The sequence below is a fragment of the Hemitrygon akajei genome, chromosome 14, assembly GCF_048418815.1.
Source record: "Hemitrygon akajei chromosome 14, sHemAka1.3, whole genome shotgun sequence".
Classification (NCBI taxonomy): Eukaryota; Metazoa; Chordata; class Chondrichthyes; order Myliobatiformes; family Dasyatidae; genus Hemitrygon; species Hemitrygon akajei.
In genome coordinates this window covers 12,491,058-12,503,249 of record NC_133137.1, presented here as the reverse complement: position 1 = coordinate 12,503,249, position 12,192 = coordinate 12,491,058, and positions in this window count along the sequence as shown.

Here is a 12,192-nt window from a genome sequence, read left to right as displayed (position 1 = left end):
ATTCCAGACATGAGGGCAGAATGGAGGGGGGGGGGGGCTGCATATCATCCACCTACTCACCCAATCTATCAACGCAGCTAAACATAAACACACATGCACATACACATCCACTGTGCTGGAGAGTTGGTCTTTTCAGTCTCCCATGGAGAATTAACTGTCTTGGAGAATCTTAGACACTAAAGCTAAGATTCTCATTTCATCTCAGTCAATCAAAATAAAGCTCTCAGATTCTTTTAAGTTATTGCATTTTTCAACCTTGATTCTTCAAATATTTTCTATCATCCACATGCCACAAGTCAGAGGAGTGCTGAAACATTTTTTAAAAAGCTCAGCTCCAATAAATCTCAAGAAAACTAAACACAAGCCGGGGCAAGGGAGCTTGCTGGCTGGCACCCCATTTACCCACATACAACAGATTCATTATGTGTCCTCTGCAAACGCGTATCAGTAACTCAGCAATGCTACTTCAACAGTATTTTCCAAAGCCATGGCCCCTGCCATGTTGATGAACAGCTCTCAGAGTATAACTCCATCTCCTGCAGTCTTCTTTCTTCAGCATCATCTGGAAATAGCATTGTTGGATCAAAATGCAGGAAGATTCTAAGAGTTTTATAGAAGTTTTGAACGTCAATTAATGGACAGCAAACATAAATTCAGATTGCATCCAAATTTACACAACAGTGAATAGGCCACAAAGACTACAGCGGCTGGAGTTATAGAGTCACAGAGCCATACGGCATTAGAAACAAGCCCTTCAGCCCAACTCTCCCATACTGATTGTGTTACCTAGTGAGCTGACCCTATCTGTCTGAGTTTGGCCCATAGCCCTCCTATCCAAGTACTTGCTTATCTAGTCTTTAAGTGTGCCCATTCAGAGGGTGATGAGAGTGTGGAACAAGCTGCCAGTGGAAGTGGTGGAAGCAGGTTCCGTTTCAAAGGTTAAGATAATTTTCTATAGGTTCATGGATGGGAGGGGTATGGTGGGCTATGGTCAAGTTGCAGGTCAAAGCGGTGCTCTATGACTCTATGAAACTTGCCCTGATGTCCCCTTTCTTGCCTCTGATCTTTATCCTCTGCCCTCTCGTTTTCAATACTCAAGAGGCTATATGCTTCAACCCTGGTTGAAGAGGTGTCTCACCACCATAGAACATTTGGGGATAGGGAATAGTATGACCCTTCCTTCCCATCTTAAAATTAATGGATGCTTAAACTTGAATAATCTTAGCACAAATTTCTAGGCTACACCTTGTTGACTAAGTCTGTTGCCAAATATTGGAAGTCAGCCAAAACTGTTGAACATTGACATGCAGGTTGACATCAGACACATTGACATGCAGGTTATGAGGCATTTTTGAATTAAGAACTTACCACAGTCAAGCAATGATTTCCATGAATTTGCATTCCCTAAATGAGAATCAGTTGGGCCACCAATGGCAAAGAATGCCATTCTCATTGAGAAAGATGTTCCACTCACTGGGAAAAAGTTCGTCCCAGACACGCAACTCACAAAAACAAGGTGATTATTCAAATCTCAAGTTCATATAATTCCTGCCCTGAATCCTTGCATTTGTTTAAACAAATTCATAGCAAACACAGACTTTTAATTTCTTGCAGAATTTTTTTTTAAAAATTTGAATTGATCCTTAGATGTTTGAGTGCAAGTATCAAGAAGCAAGAAACTTCAGGTGAATAAACAAGGAACTAACCAGCAATGAAGTTCCATACACTACATACGAGATGCAATGTAAATTCAGATTTGATCTGAATTTATGTTTGTTCTTCATTAATTGGCCTTTACTTCTAATATGAACTTCTCAAGTTTATATGTTATTTAATATTTCAATGGGAATTTTGAAATCTTGTGATTTCATCAAAGTTCAAATTTAACAGGTTTTCCAAACTACTCCAGGGAAGCATTGTCAAATAAAACTCCACGTCCTTTCCCAATATGCTTTCTTCAGCTTTGGCCTAAGCTCATAAGCTTTTTCAGCATTTGTTCTTTAACAAATTTGTTCTTCACCAACAAGAAGTTAGTGATGAAGGCGTATGGCATGCTTGCATTCACAGGTCAGGGCAGAGAATATTAAAGTCAAAAGGTTATGTTGCAGCTTTACAAAACACTGGCTAGATCACACTTTGAGTAATGTGTACGGTTCCAGCCTCCACACTATAGGAAGAATGTACATGCCCTTGAAAGAGAGTTTTCTAGATTGGGGGCCTTTAGGTGTAAGACCATACGACCGTAAGATATTGGGGCAAAATTAGGCCATTTGGCCCATTGGGTCTGCCCCAGCATCTCATCATGGCTGATCGAATTTTCCTCTCAGCCTCAATCTTTTGCCTTTTTTCTGTATCCCTTCATGCTCTGACCAATCAAGAATCTATCAACCTCTGCCTTAAATATACATAAAGACTTGGCCTAGATTCACCACTCTCTGGCTACAGAAAATCCCCCTCATCTCCATTCTAAATGGACACCCTCTATTCTGAGGCTGTGTCCTCTGGTGTTAGAGTCCCCTACCATCAGAAGCATCCTCTCCACATCCACTCTGTCAAGGGCTTTAACCATTTGTTAGGTTTCAATGAGGTCACCCCTCATTGTTCTGAATTCCAGTGAATACAGGCCCAGAGTAATCAAATGCTTTTCACATGACAAGCCACTCAATCCTGGAATCATTTTCACGATCTCCCTTTGAACGCTCTCCAGTTTTGGCCCATTCTTTCTAAGATAAGGGGCTCAAACCTGCTTACTATACTCAGAGGAGCAACTGGGGAGGAGGAGGAATATAGGGAGCAATTGGAGAGAAGGAGGCTAAGGAGTGACCTGATATAAAATTATAAGAGCCATAGATAGGGTAGATAGTGAGAATCTATCCAAGAGCAGAAGTATCAAACACAATAAGGTATAGGTGAGAGGAAAAATTTCTACAGGGGATTTGAACAGGAAATCTTTTACACAGAGATGGTGGAATGACATAGAATTACTACACATAAGAGATCTTATAAAGGAGTATAAAAACATGAAGATAAAAGATAGAGTGAAGGCACACAGTCTCTTCCCCAGATCTGGGGCATCACTAACCAGAAGGCACAGGTTTACGATGAGAGCAGAAGGGTTTAGTAGAAACCTGGGGTTCAATTTTTCACGCAGAGAGTGCGCAGTATATGAAATAAAGTGCCAGAGGGAGTGGTTGAGGCAGGTACATTGAATAGATGGGGACTGGTAAGTCACCACCACTCCAACACCCTCCAATGCACCTGAGCCTACAATCACCGTTGCAAGCTTAAGGTCAGTCTTTCAGAGAGGGAACCCGTGGAGAGCATCTGTCCCAGATGTTGTCCTTGGCTAGGTCAATTAATCCTGCACAGATCAACTGGTGAAGGTATTTTTAGAGATTTGTATTCTTTCTGTGCTTCAACCTGAGCTTCCCACCTGCTTTAAAAGTTCAAAGTAAATTTATTATCAAAGTGCTATATGTCACCACATACAAGCAGGACAGACAAGCAACAAAAGTGCGGAAAACAACAAGCTGCGCAAATTCAAAAAGAGAGAGAATAAAAGCAAGAATAATGATAATAATAAAAATAAGCAAAAAATATTGAAAACATGAAATGAGGAGTCCTTGATGGTGAGTCCATAGGTTGGGGGAACAGTTCAGTGATGAGGTGAGTGAAGTTGGGTGAAGTTATCCCCTCTGGATCAAGAGTTTGATTGTTGAGGGGTAATAACCATTTATGAACCTGGTGGTGTGAGTCCTGATGCTCCTATACCTTCTTCCTGATGGCAGCAGTGAGAAGAACGCATGTCCCTGGGTGGTGGGTGTCCTTGATGATCGATGCTGCTTTCCTGTGACAATGCTTCGTGTAGATGTGCTCAGTAGTGGGGAGGGCTTTGGTGGTGATAGACTGGGCTGTATCCACTAATTTTTGTCGGCGTTTCCTTAAAAGGGCATTGGTGATTTTATACTAGGCCATGATGCAACCAGTTAATATACTCTCCACCACACATGTACAGAAGTTTGACAAAGTTTTAGGTGATATGATTAATCTTCACAAACTACGAAGAAAGTAGAGATGCTGCTGTGATTTCTTCGTAATGACTCTTGTGTGCTGGACTCAGGATGGGCCCTCTGAAATGATAACACTGAGGAATTTAAAGTTGCTGACCCTCTCCACCTCAGATATGCTGATGAGGACTGGCTCATGGATATTCGGTTTCCTCCTCCTGAAGTCAACAGTTATCTCCTTGGTCTTGCTGTCATTGAGAGAGAGGTTGTTGTGGCACCACACAAACAGATTTTCAATCCCCCTTTTATATGCTGACTTATCACCACCTCTGACCAGTGGTGTCATCAGCAAATTTAAAAATGGCATTGGAGCTGGGCTTAGCCTCACAGTCAAAAGTATGAAGCATGTAGAGCAGGGGGCGAAAAACACTGGCTGTGTTGATGGAGATTGTGGAGGAGATGCTTTTTCCAATCCAAACTGACTGGGGCTTGCAAGTGAGGAAATCAAGGGTTGCATTTCATAAGGAGATATTGAGGCTTAGGTCTTTCAGCTTATTGACCACTATCATCCTGTTACCTAAGGAAAACAAGGTAAAATGTGTCAATGTCACTGGTGGCTTTGGCTTTCATCATCAAGAAGTGTTTGAGGTAGTGGTCATCAACCTTTTTAAGCCCAAGATCCCCTACCTCGGCCTCAGGGAAAGGCAAGATCGACCTACTAAAATGTTTAGAGAAAAAACAGCTCAGATTGTACTTCCAACTTGAGGCCCTTTATTTGGGCTAATTGTATTTGAATTACATAAAATGCCTTTGTCAAACTTTCAAATGAATTCAACCAAGAAAACAGGCCATAGCGGCATCGAGCTCATCCAATAACACCTTGAATAAGCGGTGCTGAAGAGCTTTTGCTCAAATCAAGTTTATCAGTTTGACCACTAGTGTCATTACATGAGAAAAGTCCACGACCTTCCCAGCCAAGGCCTGCTGATGAATCACACAGTGATAATCCAGGAAGTTGGGAAAATCAGGGTCATTACGACACAGTGCTATAAATACAACGTGCACACTGTGTGTTGCTGGGGCCCCATCAGTAGTAATTGCCACCAGTTTATGAATGGGGATGTCATCTTCATGGACATTTTTTTAACTCATTGTAAGTATCTTCACATCTCGTTCTCATGCAAATGACTGAGGAAGTCCTCCTTTGTTGTAAAATCCTGGAAAGCCATTCTGACAAATACAACAAGCTGAGCTGTTTGCATTACATCCAGGGATTCATCGAACTGTCATGAAAAATATTCACAGAGTGACAAGTCCTTTAACACTTGTCGATCCACATCCTCTGAGCAGAATGTTTGCTGAGCCTTCAACCCTGATTTCAGCTCCTCAACTTTCCTGGTATTGGTGAACTGTTACGGAGACAATAATATAAGTTTCAGAGATACGCAAGCTAATGACACCACTGTTTTTGTTTCCAATTTCATTACATTTGGGGAACATTGGAATTTAAAGGGGAAGAAGTGTTGTAATATGAGCATTATAAATATAAATTAATACCAATTAGGATTATGGTAATATAGCAATACTCCCGCTATGGAAAGCTGTTTGTAAAGAGAGATTGTTTCCAGGGTTGCGGGGTTTTCCTTCTGGTCTTTTCTGCCCGGTGCGCATTAGTGAAAACCTCTGTATGCAAGTTTCATTTTACCGTCCTAGATAAAGTTGTTCCTTTTGGGCATGAAGTTGTTGACTGGTCCTTTTTCAAAGTAGAATTTACTACATATTTGCATCAAAAGATTTATCAGGCATAATGTATTTGTGTATTTCTTTTTCATTTTTTTGGGATCTACTGGGAAAGTCTCAAAGATCGACCGGTCGATTGCGATCGACTGGTTGGTGACCACTAGTTTAAGGGACTGGTCATGGTGCACGCACACGTTAACCTCAGTATTCCAGATCACCTCAACAACTTTTCTCACTATGTCAGCAAACAAAAGAGCTGGTCATTGACTTCAGGAAGGGGATTGGTGGATTCAATGATGATGAAGTTGAGAGCTTCAGGTTCCTAGGAGTGAACAAACCAATGGCTTGTCCTGGTTTAACCACGTAAACGCCATGACAAAGAAAGCTCATCACTGCCTCAGCCTCTTCAGGAGGCTGAAGAGATTTGGCATCTCTCCATTGACACTTACCTATTTTATCGATGCACTACAGAAAACATCCTACCTGGATGCAGCAAAGCTTGGTATGGAAATTGTTCTGCCCATGACTGTATGAAACTGCAGAGAGCTGTGCACCCAGCTCAATACATCACAGAAAATCTCCATGAATGCTGTTTGTATCTCTCGCTGCCTCGGTAAGGCATAATCAAAGACAAACCTCACTGGGGTATTCTCTCTTCTTCCCTTTCCCATTGGGCAGAAGGCACAAAGACCTGAAAGCACATACCACCAGACTCAAGCACAACTTCTATCCCAATGCTATAGGACTATTGAATAATTCCCTAGTACAATAGAATGAACTCTTGATATCACAATCGATCTTGATGAGATCTTGCACCTTGTTGTCCGCTGGCATGACACTTTCTCTGCAGCTGTTACGTTTATTCTGCGTTCTGTTATAGTTTCACCTCGTACCATTTCAAAGCATTAGGTAATGAATAGATCTGAATGAACATGTCCAGAAGCCAGTCCAAAGTCCCAGAGAGACACTGAAGCTGGTTCATTTAGAAGTGTTTTATTCAGCAAAGTTGAGCAACAGGCATCATATAAAGATATTCCTGGAAGAAGAGACCTCCTGACATAATATTACAAGACATTTTTATATGCTAAAGATCAACAGTAACAGCAGGACATTTCTTTAGTTACAATGCTTCCTTTGAATCACATATAGTTTTCAAATATCTCTCTCTTTGCATCCACATTCCAGACACCCAGAATGAATGTTAATCCCCACTGACTCTAGGCTGCATTTATGCATATGCAGGCATCCGAGGTCAAAGTGGAGTGTTTGACCACAGTCTGCAGCTTCAGGAAGCCATTGTTCTGAGCTGCATTTTAAATTCAATATGCAATCCACATTCAAATCCAAAGAATGATTGCTGTTGGAATTCATATGTGCTACATACATCAACTCCAGAATACACCTTAACAGTTCTGAGGGACACTTAGACAAATACTTGAATGGCAATGCACAGAGGGATCCAAAATAATGCGGGCAACTGGGAAGAATGCAGAGGGGCAGAAAGTTTACCATAGATGTAGTGAGCTCGAGGGCTCGTTTTCCATGCTGTATTCTGTGGTACAGGCAGGACTTCAGGGTAACATCTCATTTGGAAGCTGGCATCTCTCAATCGTGCTAGTTCTCTGGAGTAGAGTCTGAAGTCAAAATCTCTATAGCTAAGAGAAGAAGTGCTGCCTTCAAGACAGAGCTGACATCATAATCAATCTCGGCCATTGCATTAATAAAAACAGTAAACTGAAAACGCTTGAATAGTAAGGCAAAGAAATTGATTTTTCACTGCAGAGTAAGTGTTCCAGGCTGTTTGAAAATGACTTAAACTGACAGCAACAACAACCTCTGGATGAGGTCTTTTTATTTGCATCAACATCTCACCTGTCAGAAATGGTTCAGCTGCAGAATGAGTAAAATTAGGGACATAGGCTGGATGTTCCATTTGTCCATTTTGTACGATAAATGACTGCTGGACACCAACAGAATTTGAGCAACACTCAGAATTATATTTAAAATTAACTGAGTCTTGAGTTCTGTTGTTGAGGCACTGCTTATGTTAAGAGGCCAAGCGAATCTTTCCTGTATTCTAAATTATACTTACTGCTAAAGCTCTGTCTTTAACTTTAGTCTGCATTACATGGAACCTACTCCAATCAATTTAAAACTGCTTTGGCTTAAAAAAAATGTGAACTGCAAATTAAATCAGATCTGAGAGGTTTAGAGTTTCAATTAGAATTAGATAAGGAATCTAGGGAACTCGTTAGGCTGAATGGTTTAATTCTGCTCCTCTTTCTTATGGGTTTATAAACTGAGATTAGTAAATTCAAGGTAAAAAGTATGGATTTTGTACTACTATTACTGAAAAAAATCAGTGAAACAATTAGACCCAACTATTTTCAACTGACATTTCTGCAGCAATACACTCAAAATACAGCAGAATGCTTTCTTCAAGCTAGTTCAGTTTTAGTAGTTCGATAATCTTAAAAAAGACCTTCACTTAGGTTTTATATTTTTTTTTGCGAACACATCGGCAGTTGCACCTACCAGCCGGTGCGATTATGACACACATCACAGCCTGATAGTGAAATACGGGTCATGTCAGCTAGCTGAGCAAAGGTCAACTTGGTTGTCAATAAAATGATCAGTCGGGCTTGCTGATGTTATAGATCTAATATCAGCTAAAAGGCCAAATAGAATAGAGTTAGTGAATGGATCAAACAACGACACACAGTGCAAGAGCCTTTGGCTCGTGGGTGACATCAGAAACAGTTGATGGTTGCAAACAGAAGCCAGTGAAGGACAGTGAAGATAAACTACTAGCTAAACATTCTGAACAAGGCAAAGCTGACATCCAATAGATAGTGGGTGATAAACAAACAACAACCGGCCTTCTGTGTTTGATCTCAAGGCTTGTAAGAAAACAAATAATTGTTGCAAAGTAACAACCAGGTAGCACATCACAAATAATTAATTTAACTGTTTGACAGCAAACAAATGAACGTCCCTGAAATGCAAGGCATAAGTTTGTTCTACTAGGTCAAACAAAAGGTAATAACTGATGAATAAAGGAGAGTATAAAATCAAAAGAATTTTGAAGAAAAAATAACGTATTGCTATCATTTAGCCTGGACTGGCATGGTATCAAATAACTTAAATTATATTATTATACCATATTTCTCCAGGGTAATAGATGTTGAATATAGAGGCGTGGAAGAATTTGCTTAGCAAATGCTGGCAAATTTTAAAAATTCTTAGAACAGCGGAACAGCCAGCTCTCTTCTACAACAAAAGTGTGAATAATTAAGCTTTAAAAAGGCATTTTCTCTAATTTTCCTTCATTTTTTTCTTTGGGAATTGAGCTCCTGTTGATATGGGGGAGTCAAGAAGAAGTATTAGAGTTTTCTAATTTTCTTCCCTTCTATATTACTACTGATGGGCACAATATTTGTCCTGATGACATTTTTGCTTCTGTGAAACTTCTTTGGTGGGAAAAACACCGACAAATGAACTTCTGTCTTTAAAATCTGCAGCTCTCTCTTGAGTGGTCATAAACAGCAAGGAAGCCACGTTTGATTAAACAAAAAGCAAATCAGTTGTCCAAGCAGGGTAGTGCTTAAAGCCAAGAAACAATTCAGAAACTGAATCCCAACGCATCCACTGCTAAAGTGACACAATACTCCAGGCAGCAAAGAAAAGGAAATTTTAGCCAAAAATACCCAGATATTTTGCAGGCTGTTGAACGCGAAATGAATAGTCTATGATAGTGCTGGAATGAATTTGTTCAAAATCTAGTATCAGGTATGGCTGTGGCTGAAGTTTTGGATAGGATGCAGCTTCCTTGTATAAGCTTTCTCATTGCTTACACAAGGAAGAAAGTAGTTCAAAGAAACTATTGCTATTACATTTGAGTAGATTAATGAGGAGTAATATAACTGTTTCTTGTACTTTGTAAAATGATTTTAAGAACCACAGTCTACAATGAAACAAGGGCACTAAAATCCCAGCAGTATGGGTACACAATGGAAAACCATTTTTTCAAGGCTCCTATTGCCCTGGTTCAATCCTTACCTCTCGGTGCTGGTTGAACATGCCTGGCTGACATGTTTTTCCAGTGACATGTGGGTTTCCTTGGCTAATTCAGCTCCTCACAGAGCCCTAAGTCATGCTGGTTATCATAAAACACCCTAACGTAGATGGGTAGAGGGAGAATCAGAAAGGGGTTGATGAGCATGTGAGAGAGAGAAGGCTACAGAGAATGGGATTGATGAAATTTCACTGAGAACTGGCATTGACTAAATAGCCTCCAATGTTGTAAAGAATAATAAGAAAATTTATATATAAGTGTGTGTGAATATATATGTGTGTGTGTGTGTATACGATTTAAGATTAGCTTCATTTTGAGAAGGAGAAAGAGAAGAAGGGGGAGAGAGAGAGAGAAAGAGAAAAATTCACCATCACACAAAGTTGAAAAAATAAATAAATTGCAAGTTTTCACTTGAAGGAATTATTTTCCTTGACAACTTCGCTGTAAGTAGTGAGAAGGTGCAGGCTTATAGAAACCAGGTATAAAAATAAATAGACTGAGAGACCAAAGTGAAAATGGGAAACTGAAAAGAGTACAGGAAAAATAGAGGTAATCTAAGAAGGGAGATCAGAGCAATGGTAAGCTTGGGCATCAAACATGATTGCAATACTAAGTTTAATGCAAAGCAGTAGAGACGCCATTAGCTTGATGCTTTGAAACTCTTAGGACATAGTAGGTGAAAAGTCACAGGTTCATAACTTCAACATAGGAATATGTAGCTGGAGTGTACATGATAAAATACTTTCAACAATAAAGGAACAACTTTCAGTGACAATAGATCTCCTTCCGAGGCTCCAGTTCCTCTCAGCATCTCAAAATGGGTGAGCTGGTAGGTAACTTAGCATCTGTATATTATCCTGGTGTAGGGGAGTGGCAGAATCTGGAAGGTAGGGGTGATAGGAACATGAGGAGAAGTAAATAGATTAGGGTAGGATTAATATTAAAATGAGTGCTTGAGAACTGGTTGGGATTTGCTGGGTCAACAGGCTTATTTCTGTGCTGTATATCTCTAATTAATAATCAAGTGATGAAGGAATAATTTCAGTCAGAGGAGAATTAAAGGAGTATTGTTTCCTGTATTTTAGTTGTAAAATGATTTTAGGAACCACATTCTGGGATGGACCACTATGCTACCTGATCGGTGAAGTAGCATTGGTAGGTTCACTGGTCATTGTACATTGTCCCATGATTAGGTTAGGATTAAATCAGGGGATTTCTGACAGGCATGGCTTTAAGTGCCTACTCTGCTGTGTCTCAATAAATATAAATGAATAAATAAATAAAAGTATCCCACATACATTTGAATAAAAGTTGGCAGATATCACTGTAATTGTACAACAGGATTTCTTTAAAGTGGAAATGGTTCAGGTACAATCTAACTATTTTCCCATAAGAGACAGAGGTAGCATCATTAAAGCTGAAGTCCCTGGCTGAGCTGAAAATAGAGAGTAAAGTAAAGCAGAGGAAGGAAAGTATTACAGATGTCATGTTAACTACCGTAGATTCCGGACTACAGAGCGCACCTGATTAAAAGCCGCTGGCTCTAATTTTAGAAAGAAAATCAATTTTGTACTTGTACAGGCCGTACCGGATTTTAGGCCGCACCGGATTTTCGGCCGCAGGTGTCCCACGTTGTAATATGAGATATTTACACAGAAAGATATTACACGTGAGGATTTTTTAACTTTTAATTAAATCCATATGGTAACATAAACAAATACATATTGCAAATGCTTTTTTTCGAACCGTGCCTGTAACGCGGCTACTTTTAAATATACGTTGCGTATACTTTTTTACTGAACAACATTCCAATATCTCCTAACGACTGGTAAAAAATATATATACTGCAGCCTACCAGGAAAAGTTATTGATCGCCTTTAACTTAAAAGCAGCGTTCGCTCAGATCTAATGCCGCTCGCGTAATGCGCTCGCCCCCGCCTTCCCGTTTATCGCAAACTGGTATTTTTCCCACAAGACGCGGCGAAACCGGGTGTGACGTCATAGCATCCCGCAATGTAGTACAGAAAACAAATATAGTTAAAACACTTCTAACTTTAATTAGAAAATGAATTACTAAGCGAAAATATTATAAACTAAATAACTGCCATAAAGGCAGCACAATGCTTTTCTTCGAGTGTTTTCCATGTTGATGAGGGTGAGTACAAATGACTGATTTACAATAATTTAATTGTGAAAGTGCGCTTGATTTATCGTACAATTTCATTGGACCTCTATGAAATACTCATCAATTTTATTGGTCTACTGTTACGAGGCAAAATGTTTTTGGCGGCATGAAAAAAATCATGCATTAGCCGCACCGTAGTAAAGGCCGCAGTGTTCAAAGCTGTTCAAAATGTGGGAAAAAAGTAG